Source organism: Ixodes scapularis, unplaced genomic scaffold (genome assembly GCF_016920785.2).
Source record: "Ixodes scapularis isolate PalLabHiFi unplaced genomic scaffold, ASM1692078v2 PGA_scaffold1__304_contigs__length_218370807, whole genome shotgun sequence".
Classification (NCBI taxonomy): domain Eukaryota; kingdom Metazoa; phylum Arthropoda; class Arachnida; order Ixodida; family Ixodidae; genus Ixodes; species Ixodes scapularis.
Window position 1 is genome coordinate 72,034,231 of NW_024609846.1, and position 20,479 is coordinate 72,054,709.

Here is a 20,479-nt window from a genome sequence, read left to right on the forward strand (position 1 = left end):
CACCTTTCATGGCTTTCTTAAAAAAATTAATGTGTTCGAGTTGAAAGCAAACACCCTGTAGAGGATACAGGAAGTAAGTTACAACCATTTAACTTGTATGCCCCTGATGATCGTTCAGTTAACAGACAATTTGCTTGTTCGAGATATTACATCTTACTGCGCTGAAAGTTATTCATCGTTTTTTATAACAGAAACAGCCGCTTGATTGGTTCATTCATAAATTTAGGAAATCTGTACACCCAATGTTCCGTGACATGTCCGCAATGATTCAAGTGCTTTAATAATTTTTCGGGATATCAGAATTTAATTCAAATAATTTATTTTAACTCAATTTTTAACCAAGAAAAGCTATGGCCAAGATGATATTTCAAACGTATTTTATAGACGTTACGCAGAATGGTCTGCTAAGTGTCTGACACTAATATTTATTAAATCACTAGAAACAGCTCAAATACTGGAAACTTGCGCACGTGGTACCTATTCACAAATCAAGTAATAAGAAAGACCCGTCAAAATATAGGCCCATTTCGCTTACATCGTCTTGTTCCAATATCCTTAAGCATGTCGCACTAAAACGCATCACTGCATTTATAGAAAGAAATCACCTGTTAACCAGCCGTCAACATGGCTTTAGATCTGGACTTTCAACAGAAACGCAGCTAACATAATGCGTGCATGATTTATCCTCTGCAATTAATAATCGTAGCCAAACTGGCGTTATCCTCCAAAGCCTTCGACAGAGTTTCACACATGAAATTATTGCTAAACTTTAAGTATTACTTGGCCCAGGACAAATTGTTAGTTGTATTGAAAACATACCTTACTGATAGAAAACAGTTCGTCAAAGTTGACGGAAACAGTTCACCGTTAACCAGAGTTACTTCCGGAGTCCCACAGGGATCTGCGCTAGCACCTCTTCTCTTCTCACTCTCCATTAACGACATAGCAAACAACATTGATGTAAACATTAGACTGTTCGCAGACGACTGCATATTGCACATCGAAGTCAAAACTCAAAACGACAAGCTTTTACTTTACAGTGCACTGCAAGTGATCAATGACTGGTGTTTTGATTGGCAAATGGTATTAAACGCAAAAAAATTCGTTTACATGACAATCAGTAATAAAAATGTACTCTGCCATTTCCCCACAGCATTGAAAACACTCCCATTCAAAAAGTTGAACAGTGCAAATACCTCAGACTCCAATTTCAGCAGAGCCTTAGATGGGAAACCCACATCGACTTCATTACTACCAAAGCAATGAAAAAACTACGGTATCTAAGAAGAGTTTTAAAATCAGCATCCCACGAAACAGAGTTTGTAGCCTATAAGGCACTGGTACGTCCCATAATGGAGTGTCGTAGGGTTCCCCCAGTATAAAGCACACGTCGCTCAACTAGAAAAGGTGCAGCGCTTGGCTGCTAGATTTATGTTTAATAAATTTCGCTACTCTGACTCACCGTCCCACTTATGAAATTTAGCTCAACTAGCACCACTCGAGAAAAGGGCCCAAATCTCAAGACTAAGGTTCCTGTTTCAAATATTAAATGACCAAACCCTTATAGACAAAATGAAATATGTTACTCCGCACATTTTCAGAGCTAGAAGAAGGAATTCATTCATTCATTCATTCATTTATTGTGCCCGTAAGGGCCCTTCTTCAAGGGCATTACATAAGGGGGGGGGGGGTCATACATGAAAAAATACAAAAACAAAGCACCAGGTCTTGCAGCTAGCAATGCTGCACTTGCATAAGATGTGAAAAAATACAATGATTGATTCTTAATAAAAACGTGAAATTATAGCATCACGAAACAAGGTGGGGTCATCAATGGCCACTATATCAGGTGGCAGGTCGTTCCAGTCTATGATGGTCTGTGGGAAGAAAGATTGGTTGAAATAATTAGTGCGATCAGTGATCCGCGACACATGGCGTGAGTGGTTTAGCCGTGATGATGATCTGCTAGGAGGAAGAAGCAGTGAGGAACGTAGTATTGGGTGAAAATGGTAAACCTTATGAAACAAACTTAAGCGTGTTATTTTACGTCGTACGTTGAGAGTTTGGATATCGAGCTGACGTTTGAGAGATGAAACACTAGTCGTTGGGAAATAGTCGTTTAAGATAAATATAACAGCACGATTTTGGATGGACTCAAGATGCCTGATGAGATAGGCTTGGTGTGGGCTCCAAATGGCCGATGCGTATTCCAATTTCGGTCGCACATATGTTTCGTAGGCCAATTTTTGTAAGTGAGAGGGCGCTTCTTTCAAATTTCGTTTGATGTACCCCAGAGTCCGGGAAGCTTCTGCCACAATAGTTTCGATGTGGTTATTCCGGATTAGATCACTTGTCAGCGTTACACCGAGCTATTTATAATAAGATGTAGAGTCAATTAGGTCGGAGCCAATAAAATATGAAAAGTTGCCTGTTGCTTTTTTCCGAGTAAGGCGAACCAGCTTGCATTTTGACATATTCAATAACATAAGCCATTTGGAGCACCAAGCATAAATTATCTTAAATCACTTTGAAGCTGAAGACGGTTATTTTGAGAATTAATTTTGCGATACAGAACATGGTCATCCGCGAAGAGACGGATGCTAGACGGGATTGAGTTAGGTAAATCGTTAATAAATATTAGAAAAAGTAAGGGTCAAAGCACGGATCCCTGAGGAACCCCAGAAGTGATGCGATTGCAGTTTGATTTATAGTTTGTTAGCAACAGTGAACTGGGTACGAGAAAAAAGAAAGTCACGTATCCAGGAGACAACAAGAGGGTCAATGCCAAGACAACAAAGTTTATCGATTAGGCGATGATGAGGAACTCTGTCGAATGCCTTCGAGAAATCAAGGAACAAGGCATCTGTTTGGCTTAGTGAGTCAGTATTAGTGAAAAGTTCATGAGTGAACTCTACAAGTTGCGTTTCGGACGAGAAGCCCCTCCGAAAACCATGCTGGCGATTGTAAAAAAAGTTATTTTCTTTTAGGTGGGAAATAACGGAAGAAAATATTACATGCTCAAGAAGTTTGGACGCAATGCAGGTTAATGAAATGGGACGGTAGTTCGAGGGCAGCTTACGATCGCCGCTTTTAAATACTGGAACGACCTTGCCCAGCTTCCAGTCCAAGGGTAAGCCACCTTGCTCCAGTGACTGAGAAAAGATCAATTTAATACACTCACTAGATGTAACTTTGGTATTGCTAAGAATTTTCGGGTTTATATTATCGGGACCACAAGATGACGCTAGTTCTAATCTTTCTATGAGGTGAAGTATTCCATCGGCTGAAATGTCAATGGAAGCCATAGGTACAAAGTCGGAGAAGGGTAAACATGGAATATCAGTGGTATTTTCACAGGTGAACACCGAAGAGAAATAATTATTTAATATGGTAGCGCAATAAAGCTCAGATACAGCGACTCTATTTTCGTCCTGAACATGAACCGAATGAGTGCCTCTATGCGAAAATATTTTCCAAAACTTCTGGGGATTAGAGCGCAAAATTGTTGGTAAATCTAAAGAGAAGAATTTCTGTTTTGACGGTCTAATACTTTTTGTATAAGTTAAGAGGCACGCAAAGTATTCATTCCAAACAGGGTTAACGTTCAGCCGTTTCGCTCTTTTATACAAACGTTTCTTTTTATTGTTCAATGAACGCAGTGTTTTGTTATACCAGGGGTTATTCCTGTCGCTCCGCACAGTGACAGTGGGGACAAACTGCTCAGTGAGACTGTTTATTTTTTTTTAAGTAACCAGTTTTCTTCAACCGACCTTGGAAAAACGTTTTCGGAGTATGTTTGATAAAGGAAGAAAAGTGCTGATTTATTGCCACGTAATCAGCTTTGTTAAAGTCGCGGATTGTTTTGATTGTGGGGTTCCTCGTGAGGAACCCCATGGAAGGCTACTCGCAGAATATCAGAGTAACAAGAACTTCTTCATATACTCATTCTTTCCGCGAGTAGTGTTTGAGTGTAATAGCTTACGTGACGCCATTCTTCACTCCACATCTATAGAATCATTCTCATCTGCTCTGGGCAATCACCTCATATGATGTGTATTCTACTTGTTCCAATCGATTCATCCTATTCTAGTGGTCTAGTGGATTTTCCCACTCAGTCGCCCCATCCTCCTCACTGTATTTTGTTTTTCAACATTGCAGTATAAACTATGTAAATTGGGTTTTACCGTGTAAGCACCCTACTAAAGTTCCCGATGGAAACTGGTAGTATTTCTAAATAAAACAAAAATAAACTTTGGGACGTCCCGGGTGAAAAAAAAGATGGCTTCAGGCAGTTTCAAAACACCTGGGGCCCACAACATGTGACGCCTAAACTAAGGCATTTGAATGAAAATCACTCTAGCACAGCATTGTCGATGCCAAATAGAAATTTACATTCAGTGGCAAATGAAGCCGAAATGTACAAAGCTACTTGTCCAAGCAAATAAGGATCTATCTACTTAAGACTATGAAGTGACGTCTGTAATTTGCTGGAGGTCACTCCTCTTGCGCCCTTTAAATTCATTTGCAATTTTTATAGGAGACCAAAGCCAGACTTCACTTGACGGACCAGCCACATATCTTATATCTTGAGCACGTCATGAGCAAAGGTTCGTATAACAAATAGTTGAGAATTTATTTGGCTAGCATTGGGAAATTCTGTTAATTAGTACTTTAGAAAGGCCGATAATAACACCCATTTCCTACCCCGCCTAGGACAGACGATAGGAATACATCGCGTACTTTAATTTAATAAAGGAACAGGCTGAAATAATATTAATTTTGTTATTACCTGCGTCATTATAGAAGCCTTTTCAAGCATGCTGAATTATTAATATTTGAGAACTGGGAAAATAAATAATGGAGCAATAAACTTATGAGTTCCTATATTCCTTGTGATTCACATGGTTCATCCAGGTTGTCGACGTGCTTTTCACTATACAGTCATGCGATTGTCTCTTCATCAGTTAATGTTTCTGGAAACTGGGGCCAGCGGGTACGGCCATAAACGATCGTAATTGTTTATGGTTTGCCCGCGAACCTGACAGAAATTGATGAATAACATGACCAATTGCATCATAAGTTATCCTAAAGAAAGTGAAATTTTGACGCAAAACCACATTGCAGTTCTCAGTACGACTCGGTACTACTATTTCATTGGGCGTGTGCAACAAGGGCAACGTATGTATTACAGAATTAAAGTGGTGTTCCGGTTTTATTATAGTCCTCGATTTGTTTGAACATGTGGTAAACAACGAAACAAGCATCACTGAAATAGTAATCCCAATAATGGGACAAAAAAATTTTTCATGCGAAGTTATTCAATTAAACATTTTGGTCCTCACCGTACTTCCTAAAGGGAAGGTCTCTACTGGCCGCAACGAAAATGTGACGACAGGGGAAGGCAGGGGAAGGCAGGGGTTCACTCTCTGGACAGTATGCTTTGTTCCCGACTAATTACAAGCAGTTTTATTGTGTCAAACGAATGCCATGGAAGCTCGCTCCAGCACCCGGGCAGCAGCACGGAACAAATGCTCGGCCTAGTCTATTTTCAGAGAGCCCTCTCGACCTCCAGACTGCCGTCCCCCGACGTCACGCCACTGAAAAGCGCAGGCATATTTGAATGTTGATTTTGACATTATTTTTACCTGCCGATTTTCCAATGACTATTTTGAATCCCGAAAATACTAAATAGCATAAAGGAAATAGTAAAGACCGGTGATTCCGAAAATATAGTTAGTTGGGGTAGCTAAAAAAATCGCCCGAGTACACCTTTAATTGAAGAGGACATAACACCCCAGCACAGCCGCAAGAGCGATTAAACCGAAAACAATCAAACTGAAGCCACCCAATGGCGGCGAGTATGATAGCACCCCCGATTCACCGGTCGGACGGCTACCGCGATAAAAAAGTCTATACGTTCTGTTTCGCCTACTTTTGTCATGCATGTCATGCTCTATGAACGCGTGCTTTGTTCTGCCATGTTAGGCGGAGGGTTTCAAAGAACACATTAGTTATTTGAATAGGAAACAGCGACTAAAGTTATATGTTGAACCAATTTTATTGTACGTCTCATATCTTACTAACTCTCTGATTCTGACATTTGCACGTTTTCAATGAAGGGTAGTTGAACGGACGTATGTGGGTCATTTTAATAGAAAGAAACATAGATGGAAGACTCTACCACCCATATTTCAAGGAGCACTCGCATAACTGTGAAAACTCTGACGAACAAGTGAGTGCCAGCCTCAGTACTGTTTCCGGCCTGCTAGCTTTATGCTGAAGCCTAGCGAATTGTGTGATGGCATTCTGAGGAAACAAAAGCATAAGTTATGGGAAGTGAACCCAAATTCAAGGGAGCTGAGAACTTCGCACTTTTTTCCACCCGCGTGCCTAACTTCTCCGTACGCCTTACTGTGGATAAAAAAACGTCCTTCGAATATAAAACATCCAGCTCCCGTTTTTTCAAGGCAAAAATTAGCATGTTAAGTACAACTAAATGCAAGCGAAGTCGTGATCCAAAAATGGTGAATGCGTAATACAGCTCCTGCCACTTTTTGGACAACTAAAGTTGGGTTTAAGGAAAACAGAAAACGGATGTGCAAAGAATTCTGGAGAAAGAACTGATCCTTCCCTATGCCGTTTCCGGAATAAAGTATTGTTGCAACAGAGGAAAAGTCTGGAATCACTGATGTGCGGATTCCTGTAAAGTCACAGCTTGTCGGTGTGCTTCTGTGACCGAATTCTATATTTACAACTGGGACAAACCATTAGTATTCGGGGCTGAGTAACCTGAAATAATTTTCATAATCATAAAGTTGTGGGATTAAAGAGGCTGACAAGCCACCAAACAAAGTCATTAAGTTGAAAAACGCGCCACTGGCCTGGCCTCCGCTTACACTCTAATTTATTTTAAATTCACAGGCATGTAATGAAATGGTTACAAATCTGACGTGGCAAAATTCACAGTACTATAAGTCATTGCCCCTACGTATATATCTGTGAGTTAAACCCCTACATATAAGCGCACCGGGATATGCGACGTATAAATGCCCTTAGTTGTCGGCAAATCCAGCTGACAGCTGTGTGGCAATTGTCAAAATATGTCTCCAGCAAAACCATACCACCGTAATGCAACTACAAAATGTTTTAAAGTTTCAGCTATTCAATATAATTATCGCACGAACATCAATATAAATAGCATTTTAATTTATAAACGGGATTTAAATGCCTTAAGCGAACATAATGAACGCTCTATAAAGAGAGTTGTTTTTGCTTCTTTTCTCTTCAATATGTCAACGTGGTTATGCCCATGAGCGTACTAGACCACTTGGAACACTTATGCTAAAAACCATTGCCGCAAAAAAAAAGAAAAATATTAAATAAACAGTACCAGAGGTGCCATTTACAACTTAAATAGTATTTGTGCAGTTGATATTAGCATTGAACCACTTCTGAAAATAAATTTCCCAGAGAAGGAAAGCTCCCACCATGAGAATCGTTTAACTTAAAATTACAAAAAAAAAAAAAATACCACGCTTATTCCAGAGAAGGATGCGGTAGTCGCCGAGAGTGCCAAGGCCATACAGAACAAATACAAAGAAAGGCAGTTCGGTATATTTACGACTCTTACAGTTGGCCTGTGTCTCCCAGCCAGCGCCTATAGACTGCCAAGCTTAAGTGCCTCCACACCTTTGTCTATTTTGTATTCTTTTCCCCTTCGCGTTTCCACTGCGTTCACCTGGTATTAAATGAAGCCTTGAGACCAGACGGCGGAAGGATTGACTAAAACTTGTATACCTAATTGTCAAAGACAACCTACAAATTTTTTCTTTCACGGGAAACAAGGATATTGCATCATTTATCAATTCGAGAGTTTGCTGCTGCGAATGATGCATTTCCCCAGCCATTTTTTCCACGAACTATTCCAGCATGAAATTTTTTGAGGGGTGACCTTGTGACCAGTGCGTCTCTGTATTTATTCTTATCTCAGACTAAAATAAAAAAATGTATCTTAGATACCATAAAACACGTCTCCACGTTTTGTTGTACACTTTTTTTTTTTTATTTTATTAGAGTAACATGTGGGCTTGTGTTTTGTCTTTTTTTTTTTAGGTAGACGGCGTTTTGTTGGGCTTCCGTTTTTCCGCAGCTACAGATAACACTGCACCTTGTCTTTAGTTAAAAAAAATGTATCCACTGCGGTGCAGGTAAGGATACTAGAACACGCTGTTGGGAAACTCACCATTGAAACCTGGGCCGCTGGCGTCCACTGATATTGAGCTAATTACGATAACAGCGCCACCCTTCAGTAACGAGTTGAAATATGAAAGCTGCCTTACATGGCTACTGATAGAGTCACTGAATCTTCCCAAAGTACCCAAACTCCCAGGTTCGAGGTGCCAAGATTTTTCTTTAGTGTGGTCACCTTGAGCTTTTAGAAAGCATGTCTTAGCGTAAATACAAACGGAACAATTTTTTTGTATGAACTTTTATTGTAATTTCGTACAAACTGACAGGCGGGTGATGTTTTCTAAAATGTTTAGCGAACAAGGTTTTGTAGCACAGTTAATATTCTATTTATACAGCCATGTTTCACATGTGATTTCAGGTACCTCGTCCCGACTGGGGGCATCCTAACCTCGATAGTAATTCGCGGTTCGTCTACTTGGGAGATGGGGGTCGGCATCCCTGAAACCCCTTCCACCGTATATGTTTCGGCGCCAAAATATCATATTAAAGACAAAATAGAACATTCAAACCGGACGCCATCGAATTCGATACTCTCGAACCAATACAAGCAGCCGTGTACTTCCCCGAGTGGCCATTGAGGAAGAAATGGCGGCGTTGCGATCTTCATTCGCTCGGTTTTCGAGTACGAGATTGGGGCCACTTTTTCAAAGCAAGCTCCATGGAAGTTTCCCAACCAAGTTGTGCTAGTAACGTTGGATCCAGCTGAGCGCTGCAGATATTTGTTTCGTGTGATAGTACTTCCTTGTGCTACTACTTCTACAGTCTCGACAACACGAGTAGTATTAGTAAATAAACAAAAAAACGTACTTCAGGCCGTAGCGGTTAAGACCGTGTCCATAGCCATAGTGGCCAAGAGCGCAGCCAACGTCTACAGGTCCATAGTTGCAGCCGAAGTCTGTGGCGGGGGCGCGGTTGCAGCAGCTGGAGCATGAGCAGCAGTCGTCGCAGCAGTAGCAGCGTGGTACGCGGCGACAGCTGATGGTGCAGCAGCGTAAGAAGCGACAGCTGAAGTCGCATGGTAAGAGGTGGCTACGATGGAGGTTACGGCTGGAGTGGCAGCTTTATCGGCGGCTGGAGCAGCAGCACATGTGGTGACTGGTGCAACAGCGTAAGCGTCAATCCTGGTCACGGCTGGAGCAACGACATTGCAGAAGCACCGTGGTAGGTCATAAGCTAAGTGGCGACTGGAGCGGCCTAGATGGCGACGGTCCGGGTGACAGCTGGACCTGAACCATAGGTGGCAACCCTGGTCACGGCTGGGGCATCAGCCTAAGAGGCGACAGCTCGAACTGCGCGATAGGCGTCATCCTTGAAAATGGCTGGATCAGTCTACGAGACAGTACGAACGACACCCGGAGAAGCAAGAGCATAGCTAGCGGGAGCGTAGCCGTAACCAGCCAGACCAGCGTAGCCGAGACCTCGATCGTTGGTGAGGACGTGGCCATGGCCGAGGCTGTGGCCCTATCCCAGGACATAGCCATATCCAAGACCACATCCATTGTCCCGTTGACAAAGCGAGCGATCGCGCAGGCAGAAAAAGCTGCAAAAGAACTAGCGCAAGTCTGCGCCAGATAAAAATATAACAAATTATTGTAAGTAAAACACATCAACGCGTGCAATAATACTGATGATTTCCTCCATGTCAGGCACTCTATAATACCATCTCTTTTTCAGTAAAATATAGAACATCCTACGCGGCATTGACTCTAAGCAAATTTGTTTATATCTTGCGTTACTTATTAGATACATTTATTCCTTACTTAGACTGCAGAGTGTTTTATTAGGCTTCACTTAGTCCTGAAAACTTTATTGATTTAGTGGTATCAGATGACGCTGAGCAGGTTTCTAATAAAAGTCAATGTTTATTTTTGTTAATTAAAAAGCTAAAAAAAACAAGACATATAATCTGAACATTTGAGTCATTTAATGTAATTAGCCACCTTTATATGTGCCCTTCACCGTATAAATAACGTGCACAAATTCCATTAGGTTTTAGGATTTTTTAGGCAAATCTGAAGAACATAAAAACACCCTATGTAATAATTAAAATAAAACACTTCAGTTTCATCCTTTCGTGACTGACATCATCTTAGCTTTGAAAAACACCTAGAAGGAGGGAGTGCTATCTATCATGCTTTTTGTAGAAGCTAGCTTACACATACTATAATTTAAGGTGTAGGTTGTGTCAAAGGAGCTCCAAGTGTGGACTTATATCTCCCTTCGCTCGTATTTAAGCTAAAATTGTGCAGGTGAATGTCCTCTATGGTACCCGAGGGGATTTAAGGGGTAGGAGAAAGAGAAAAACCAGGGACACTGTAACTGTCGTGATGCAATTAAAACTCATCTCAGCAATGTCATCAACCCGTTTTGTGTGCGTGTTCAGGAAGGTGGAATCAACTCAATGCGGAGCGAATTTTTCTATTCCAAATGTAGTTGTTATTTTTATGCGGCGAAGGAAGGATAAAAAATAACAATGGGCTATTTATGACAACCTTGCTACAGTGTGGCAACTGGTCTGCGACAGTGATTCATTTTATGAAGCCTTGTTTTCCTTTTGTAGTACAGTAAACCCAGCAATCTACGGTTTCAGAGATGCAATTTTGTTTTAACATTAATAGATGTTAGTTTATTGTGTGTTTTTATACTTTATTGCTTTTGTCATTTTATCACCTATTTACTGTCGTGGAGAAATTTCTAGAATGAGTAGCTTTTTTGGGGAAATGCTATCAAGCAAGCTAATGCCATAAAGCAAAGAAATTCATGCCAGAGCTATTGAGCGTGCCCTAGATACGATGCATGCGCATCTAGGGCATGTATTTATGCAAAAAAGCAGTGGATCTATTTGGTTATCTGGAACATACAATTATATTCCACTAATTCGCAGGGTAGAGTCAATAACTGCGTTGAGTACCTTATGCAGAAACACTAAGTCATGAACTAGCCGTCTGCCTGAAAGAGGCGTAAGGTCATGGATGTGTAAAAAGTAAACGCACGCAATCATTAAAAAACTCTCCGTCGAACTTGGCAATTATGCAAAACTCTTAAAAAAGTGTAATTGAATTGACTCTATCTGCGTTTGACTAGCGTCCAGAAAAATCCCTAAAGTAGAAAAAAATCAAAATTGCCTGATCCCAACGAGCGAAATAGTTCCAGCATACACGCGTAACTGAGGACATTACGGGTCATAAATGAAATAACGCGTAGCAAGCGAAGTGAAACATTAATAATTTTCAAGGCAGTCAAACTAATATTCAGGCGTGCAACAACCAAAATGACAAGATCACGTTCAACAAAATACGTTATGATGTCAAAGCCATCTAATGTATAAGCTTGAATAATGATAATGGTATTGCGCGAAAAAGAAACAACCTTAGCTTTTCAAGATTCAAATATAATTTTATTGGACACCAAAGATTAATTGCGTCAATGTCCTTTTTCCACAATTTACAGTCAACATACGCGCGAAAACTCCAATAAATGTTCAAATCATGAATGAACTGAAGATTCTCAGAGTTATTGATCCTTTATGCAAGGTCGTTAACAAAAGTACTAAACAGAAAAAAAGTCCGTTGTTCGACCCTTGTAAGACTTCGTAATTTAACTGGGTACATAACTTGCATCCCAGGTTGCACACAGTATTGAAGCAATACACAGAGGTAGCTGGCAAACCAATCGCGAAAACCCGACGAAAGACCAAGTTTAAACAGCTTCGTCAACACTAAATTTTGATCTGAAATGTCGAACGGCTATGAAAAATGAAAACAAATAGTCTTAGTGGTGCAAAGACATCTGTTACTAATAAAGATAGTTGCTCTCTCAAATTTTACTACTGATGGACAGACTGCAGTCGAAGATTTCAACAAGTTTTTTTCTAAGTATCAGGTGTCGAGAGGCAGCATCCAGACTATTCTACATTACAGGACAGTGTATTGGGCTCGGCTTACCTCCCTTTTTTTACTGAAAACGATCTTAAATCGCTGCTTTTTAGTCTGAAACCCAACAAATCCCCTGGGATCGACGGCATCTCAGTTAATGATTTGCGCAGAAATTACGAAATAATTAAAACGGTTTTGCTCTCTCTCTTGAATAATGTGATCTCTAATAGCATCATTACATTAAAGATGAAAACTGCGCGGGTCATTCCGTTGTTCAAGGGTGGAGCGCGAAATAACGTAGAAAATCACCGTCCAATTTCGATCTTACCTTGTCGTGCTAAGATATTAGAAAAACATCTGTTGGGAGTCATGACAAGCTTTTGAGATTAACACAATATTCTCTCACCCTATCAGTACGGATTTTTACAAGGTCGAGGTACCCAAATGCTCCTGGAAGATTTTTCTGATGAGGTTAATTCATCTTTTGAACACAATCAGGTGGCCGGTGCGCTTTTTTTGGACGTTACCAAGGCATTTGATGGGGTTTGCCACCGTATTTTACTGACAAAGCTTTCAATGTTAGGTTTCCGGGGTTCTTTCCTACGCCTGTTGGAGAACTTTCTGCGGGATAGGCGTCAGTGTGTATCTCTTGGACAGTTTGAAAGCGACTTTTCTCTTATCAAAGCTGGTGTCCCACAGGGTTCAATTTTAAGTCCGCTTTTATTTAATATTTACGTTAATGACCTATATAAAGCTGTGCCAATTTCTTTATTTCAGTATGCTGATGATACTGTCCAGTTAGATAAGAGTCCAACTCTTTAGAAGTTATCTCTGCTTTACAGTATGCAGCTATTAAAGCTATGGACTGGTTTTCAGCTAATTTAATTTTAATTAATGCTTCTAAAACTCAACTCATTTGTTTCCACAGCCCTCTAAAGAAAGTTTCTCTAACTTATCCTTTATTGTTGCATACGACAGATTGTTTGCATTGTGATTGTATACCTGTAAAATATTCATCTTCTGTGAAATACCTTGGCGTGTTTTTTGACAGCGACCTAGCGTGGAATTCTTATATTTTGCATATTTGTAAAAAACTTCGTGCAGTATGTTGTATACTGTGTAATATCCGATATTTTATGCCCCTTTTGGTACGGAAAGTTGTTGTTCATGCCCTTGTATATAGTGTGCTTCGGTATGGTGTGACTGTTTACGGTCATTGTGCTCTTCGCTGGCAAGATAGAATTAACTGCCTTTTACGTTCTCTGTTAAAAATATTTCATATGACCTGTGTTTAGAGAATGATGTCGATGTATTTAAAATATTGGGTTTTCGTAACTTCAGCTCGCTTCTGATAGAAACTATTCTTCATAGGCACTATTGGGCTAGCCAATTTAAAACCCCGTACATTTCGTCACGTTATCTTAGACCCAAATACCCTTATTGTGTACCTCGATGCTCAACAAAATTTGGAAAACGAATTCGTAAGTATTACGTGCCAGCAATTTTCAACAAACTTCCTTCTGAAATTCATAATATAAAAACAAAATACAAGCTTAAAAAAGCCTCGAGAAGTATTAGTTTTTAATATTGTTTAACGGATGTTATGTTTTTTTTGTGTTTCATTTTTTGCTGATTATATTTGTGCAGTTTCGCTTCACTGACTGCCAGGCGCTGCCAGACAAGCCCGATGTGGCTTCGGCCGGCCTGATTCTGTACCTTTTTTCTTGTCATGTAATAAAAATATTATTATTATTATTATTATTAAATAACACCAACCTGGCCATGGTTTCCAAATACAGGCTCAGCAAACTCCAAAAGTGTTACAAGGTTTGTTTTAACAGATTAGCAGCTCGTCCTCGACCAAAACCATGCTGATTGGGAATGAGCGTTTACCTTAAAATGAAACCTGAGATACTGATACTAATATTTAAACAAAACAATTCTGGGAAAGGCAGAGAGCATTGCAATTGTTCCATAATTGTTAAAACACATGGAGTGTTCAGATTTGTGCCCTTGTACAACCACAGGAATTTTCCACGCCGAATGAAATGTGCTTATCTTTAAGGACACGTTAAAAATATGCTGGCTGCAACAGAGGAGCGCACATATAACACATTTTAACAATGAAGGCAGGAATCCCACCTTCTACACGCGACATTTCTCGGGGAAAATTATTTCATTTCCAAGACTACATTATCAGATTCAATTCGGGAACGCACATAACATAAAAAGTTTCAAAATGTTTGGCTGAACCAGTTGACAAGTGTGCGTTAGGATTTACTATAGAGAAGTGTTAGGCAAAACAATTTAAAGACGTATACAATTCTTTTGTAACGCCGAATCAGAGCGCAGCTCTTGAGGAGGGGGAGACTATGGTACGTAAGGGAGGGTATGCCCCTCCTCCCTAATTGCTAAATGTAGCGGGGAAACATTTCGGCTGAAGTTAGTGGGCACATTTTACCCTCGTGACGTCCTACGAGACGTCAGTAGTGTAAATTTAGCTGGAATCTTTTCCGCCAAATTTAGCAGAAAACTTTTCCCGCTTAATTTAGAGCAAATATTGGCAATATTAAATCCGTGTGATGTCACGCCACCTCACACGTGAGGTCATACGTCACGAGGGTAACCCTCGTTACACTCTTGAGGATAAACCTGGTAGCCCTCGCGAGGGTAACCCTCGGGACACTAATGAGGGTAACCCTTGTGACCCTCGTGAGGGTAACACTCGTGACCCACGTGAGGGCAACCCCCGTAACCCTCATGAGGGTAACCTTCGTTACCCCCGTGAGGGTAACACTCGTAACCCTTGTGACCCTTGTGAAGGTAACCCTCGTGGCCCTCGCGAAGGTAACCCTCGTGACCCTGGTGAAGGTAACCCTCGTAACCCTCGTGAAGGTAACCCTCGTGAGGGTAACCCTCGTGACTCTTGTGAGGGTAACACCCGTGACCCTCGTGACCCTCGTGAAGGTAGCCCTCGTGACCCTCGTGAGGGTAACCCTCGTAACCCCCTTGAGGGCAAATCTCGTGAGGGTAACCCTCGTAACCCTCGTGAAGACAACCCTCGTGACCCTCGTGAGAGTAACCCTCGTGACCCTCGTCAAGGTAACTCTTCTGACCCTCGTGGGGGTAACCCTCGTAACCCTCTCGAGTGTAACCCTCGTGAGTCTCGTGAGGGTAACCCTCGTGAGAGTAACCCTCGTGTCCCATGTGAGGGTAATCCTCGTAACCCCCGTAACCCTCACGAGGGTAACCCTTCTAACGTCACACGTGACGTCACGTGTGACGTCATTATGGAAAACTTCCCATAATGCAACGCGCAGCTACGCTGACGCCAACGCCGACGCCGCTCAAACCGGAAACGCACGCCTAAGAGCTGCGCTCTAAAAGATTGCAGACACCAAAAGAGTTAGAGGTGTAACCTATTAGAACCTTCAAAGTGGTGACCTCAGATCGATTCGATGGACTTCTGTAAAACATTTTCACTAATTCGGTTGGGACGGTGCATATGTTCGTACTTGATGTAGTCGTGAAATTGCCTTATGTGCAGTATAATGAACCTCTTTAACATAGAGCGTATAGCCTTTTGAATACGCAGTGCCCCTTCTCCAAATCAAACGCTCAATTCCTCTCGTGAAAACGCGATTTCAAGAACAATGCCCATCGAAGATCACGTGAAAGCTACCAAGGAAATGCATCTCGGCTGCAAGGTTTAACCGGTATAAAGCGTTCCATCGCAGACAATAAGATATTCGTTAGCCTAGAAACATCACTGTAAATATCAGCACTTGAACAAACAATATCCCAGTCGATATAATATAGGTAGATGGAACGTGTCTACAGTAACCACTCCATAAGCAAATACACCCGTCGATACCTCAGGACGCTGGTAATACATATACATAGAGTATTATTCCGGCAGTATTCACCATAGGGCTAGTTTGACGAATGACGTTAAAGTTAACGAAATCTAGTAACTACTGTTCACATTCAGCATCTAGTTCCGCACTAGACATGTCAGATTCCAGTTAAAGTTAACGAAATCTAGTAACTACTGTATTTTCGTTTCCAATGTGAATGTTGGAGGCTGACTTAAAGTTCGCTGTTAATTTAGTGGCATAGAATTCTACGACACTGCAGTACTTTTATCATAAATTTTTTGTTATAGTTTATGTATCTCTACAGATTAGTCAACTATATAAAATGATGCTCGGCATTCTTTTTGAAAGTAATTTTTTAAATATTTTGTACCAAAAACATAAAAGTCTATTATAGTTGCCAAAGGCGACCAAACGCGAATTTGGCAAGCAAAGCTAATGCACGATAAGGAAAGAGGGACATTTAAAACAAACAGACAAGACAGCTCACGATAAGGAAAGAGGGACATTTAAGACAAACAGACAAGACAGGCTTTCGAAAGCCTGTCTTGTCTGTTTGTCTTAAATGTCCCTCTTTTCTTATCGTGAATTAATAACCAGCACGCTCAACCATCTACACTAATGACAAGACAGGCTTTCGACTTTCAACAAAACGTTTGCTGGCTCGACTTCGCCTCCTGAAGCTCGACGGGGGGCGTCGGGGAGGTAGAGAGGGAGGATGGAGGGTGAGAGAAGCGCGAGCCAGCTCGTAGCCAGTGTTGTGCCCGTTACCGAAAAAAAGTAACGAAATAGCGTTACTCGTTAGTTTGGTAAAAAGTAACGCGTTATCGAGCTACGTTACTCTTTTACAAACGTAACGATATACCGTTACCGTTACTTTTCAAAAATAACGAACGTTACTTTTAAGTTACTTTTCTGTTCGAGTACATATGTTTGGCAGAGATGTATAATAAGCCTCCTTAACAAGCTTGGATAAAGATAAAACATTACAGAGTGGTTTCCTAGTGTTTTGATGCGCGAAGCAGCTTAATTTTCGGCACGCAGATTAGGCATTGAAACTGTAAATTACCTGATTCTGTCTCCTTTAGTTGATACATTTCATTCAGACCAGCTGGCCATGGTGACGGACTTTCGTTATTCATGCCCATCTCACGCGCAGAATGAGTCGGAGATGTTAGTCAATCGGCTTTTATAAACTACAGCATGCGAACGAGGACTGCTGGAACACAACCAGCCAACCAACACCCCTCATCTTTACGCCGGTTTTAGTAAGAGTCCGGTTCATGCTATTACCAGAGACTGATTTACTTCACTATCTGGAACAGGACACCGGTTACCAGCACACTGGCTATAATCACTTGCTGCCTCTTACCAGCAGTAGATCTTAGTTTTTCTGTAAAAAAAAAAAAAAAAAAGGTTTCGTGTTTGTAAGTTTTCTTTGCAGGTTTAAAACTTTTTTTTTTAGTTTTTAATCATGACCTTAGGGAATTAAAGACTAATCAAGCGAAAGATTCTTCTGTGTACAAAAGTGGGTCAGGAGCTTTCAGGCAGGGAGGGGGAGAGCAAGGGTAAAAATATTCCACAAAGGATTTTTTTTTTTTTTTAAACTAGAGAAATGAGCAAATCGCTTCGCCACTAGTTGTCCACTGTTGTAAACGGATGTCTCTCCACGGTTCCCCCCCCCCCCTCCCCTCCCCCGCTGACCACTTCTGCTGCACAAAGCAGGGGGGGGGGGGGGGGGAGAGGAGGGAGTGGAGAAGGCTGTAGCTAAAGGTTTTTTTCGCCTTCAAAAAATGTTTTTTTTTTTTTTTTTAACTTTACTCTGACGGATGCTGGTTCCGTGCAGCGATAAGCTGGTGCAGGATTTTGAGATTAGCTCGTGCAGGGTTTCACCAGTTTTGGTCAAAAGTAACGAGTAACGCGTAACGAAATGTGACAGCCGATACCGTAAAAAAGTAACGGAAATACTTTACTCGTTAGTCATTCAGAATACTAACGAGTCCGTTACTGCGTTAGCGAAAAATGTAACGCGTTACCAGTAACGTCGTTACTAGTAACGCGTTACCTCCAACACTGCTCGTAGTTAAGCGTGCAGAGCAGAAGGGGGTTCTGCTGAGTGTCAATCGACACGTCGCCGTTACACGCAGCCCCGAGTGCGGGCGGAGCCCTCTTGGGGAAAGAAGGGAGGAGGGGGGAAGGGCGACGGAGAAGAGGAGGAGAGGAAGATGTGCCGGCGGTGCTCTCTTGGGGAAAGAAGGGAACGCGGGGGGGGGGGGGGAGGCGCTGAGAAGAGAAGGAGAAGAAGATACGCGAATTTAGACTTTTTATGTCTTTGGAGGAGCCCTCTCGCCCCGCAGGAAGCGAATCTCTCGATCAGAAAGAGAAAGGGATGGGCTGGACAGGTTTGAGACTGAAGATTTGATATGTAGGGACTCAAGGATTTTCCTGCCTAATCGAGATTTGTGCCCGCCGAGAATTTTGGTTTTCGAGAACTCGGGGGTGCACGAGGCGCAGTCTTTTTTGGCGTGAACCACGACTGGACGGAAGGAGTCCGGAGAAGGAGACAGGATCTCCTTGGCGTGCTCCCGGAGACGGTCATTCACGCACCGCCCCGTCTGGCCGATGTACTCGGCCCCGCACACCGCACACACAGTGGAATACTATACACCTTTTCCCTTGTGCAGGGCCGGAAGCACTGCGCGTGTTTATTTTTGTGCATTTGGGGGGGGGGGGGGGGGGGGGGGGGGGGGGGGGGGGGGGGGGGGGGGGGGGGGGGGGGGGGGGGGGGGGGGGGCTCTGGGTTGGTTACTCGCCTGCACACGCCCTCCCAATATAAATTTACATGTGAAAAGAACTCTGGTGCCAAATCGACGTGCAAGCGCGCGGAGTCGGTGTGCCGTGTTGTGGGAGTACGGGATGCACGCAGGGCGGGCAGACCGGGTCCCGGAGGGAGCCTCCTTTGGGCGGCTCCTCGACTGCAGGATGAGTTTCTTGCTGACGTTATCTAAAAGGTCCACCCGGGTAGCCCGCCCTCCTGAGCCTGGCGGCCTGCAGCGACAGGCTCCCTCTGATCTTATGATCGCAGGTCTTTTTGCACGAGGAGGAAAGGAGAGACTGGACAATTCCGGACTTTAACGGTTTTTGAATGATGGCTAGAGAAGGGGAGGACAGGTTTCTGGGAAAGCTGTTGAAAAGACCAGCAAAGACCGTGAGACGAGTGGGTCAGCGAAGATCGAGAAATTGATGACCCTCCTGAGTAGGGTCTTTCCCTTTTGAAGGTGAGGCCACTGGCGTGAGTTTTTAATGCCTGAAGAATGGCAAACATCTGAGTTGGAGACAGGATGAAGAACCAGATAGTCGTCAACGTACTGAAAGATCCTACTTTCATTACCACGAGCGAGCAAGATGCTCCTGCACCGGGCGATCCACAAAAAAGAGATAAATCTCGCTGAGGATCGGCGCGAGGCAGGAACCGATACACACACCACCCGATTTCTGAATGAAAACCCCTTCCTTCGTGCTCAACCAGAGTGGATTCCAGGTAGAGCCCGGAGGAGATCGAGGAAGCCTCTAACCGGGATTCCAGACGCGCTTTGAGACATCGTGAGTCCATGTAGGTCAATGGCTTCAGAAACAGAGCTTAGAAGGGTTTGAGGGTCGAGATTGTGATACATGTCCTCGACATCCAGCGAGAACAATGTACTAATCCTGATTTGAATGCAAGGGTCGAATGAAATCAATCACCTCAAGGGAGCCCTTAACGCGGAAGGGATGGGGAAGATCGATAGAGGAAAGGTGCTTTTGTAGGAAGAGGGCGAGAGGTTTCTGCCAGCAACCCTCCCTCAGAGATTATGCTTCGAAGGGGAATGTCTGGGCTTGTGTGTTTTGTTTTTTTTTTGCCGTGAAGAAGATGGAAAGGTACTGTTTTGACGGGGCAGAAACTAGCGTTTTAAGGGAGGGAGGCTGAGAGATTCACAAACAGATTTGACTTCGGACCGGAGTGCTCCCGATGGGCGTTTCTTTAGGGGGAACAAAGTTCTTTTTTAGTGCCACATCTCACTTCTCTCTCGAATTTTTCTCTGTTCATTATGACGAATCATCGGCCCCCCCTTGTCCACCTCCAAAAGCACCAGATCCGATCGGCGGAGCTCCTCCGCGACGCAATTCCACCTCCGAGCGCACAGGTGCACTCGGCGGCAACCGTGATGGCAAACCACAACACCAGCCGCCGCCCCGACAAAGTCCTGTCGATCACTCTCTCGGAACCCTCGCCCGCAATCTCGTAGACGGAAGCCAGCTGGTCCACTCTTGATGATGGGCGTAGGCGTCGGCGCGAACTTGGGGCCTTTAGACTAGGAGGGCGTCGCCTCCGCCGACAGCTTGGTGTCGCAGAGGTTGATGGGGAGATCAGGCCTGCTTGCGGCGGGAGGCCAGAACCCACGAGGATGCCCTGGAGCACGCGTCTGCACGATGTCCTCA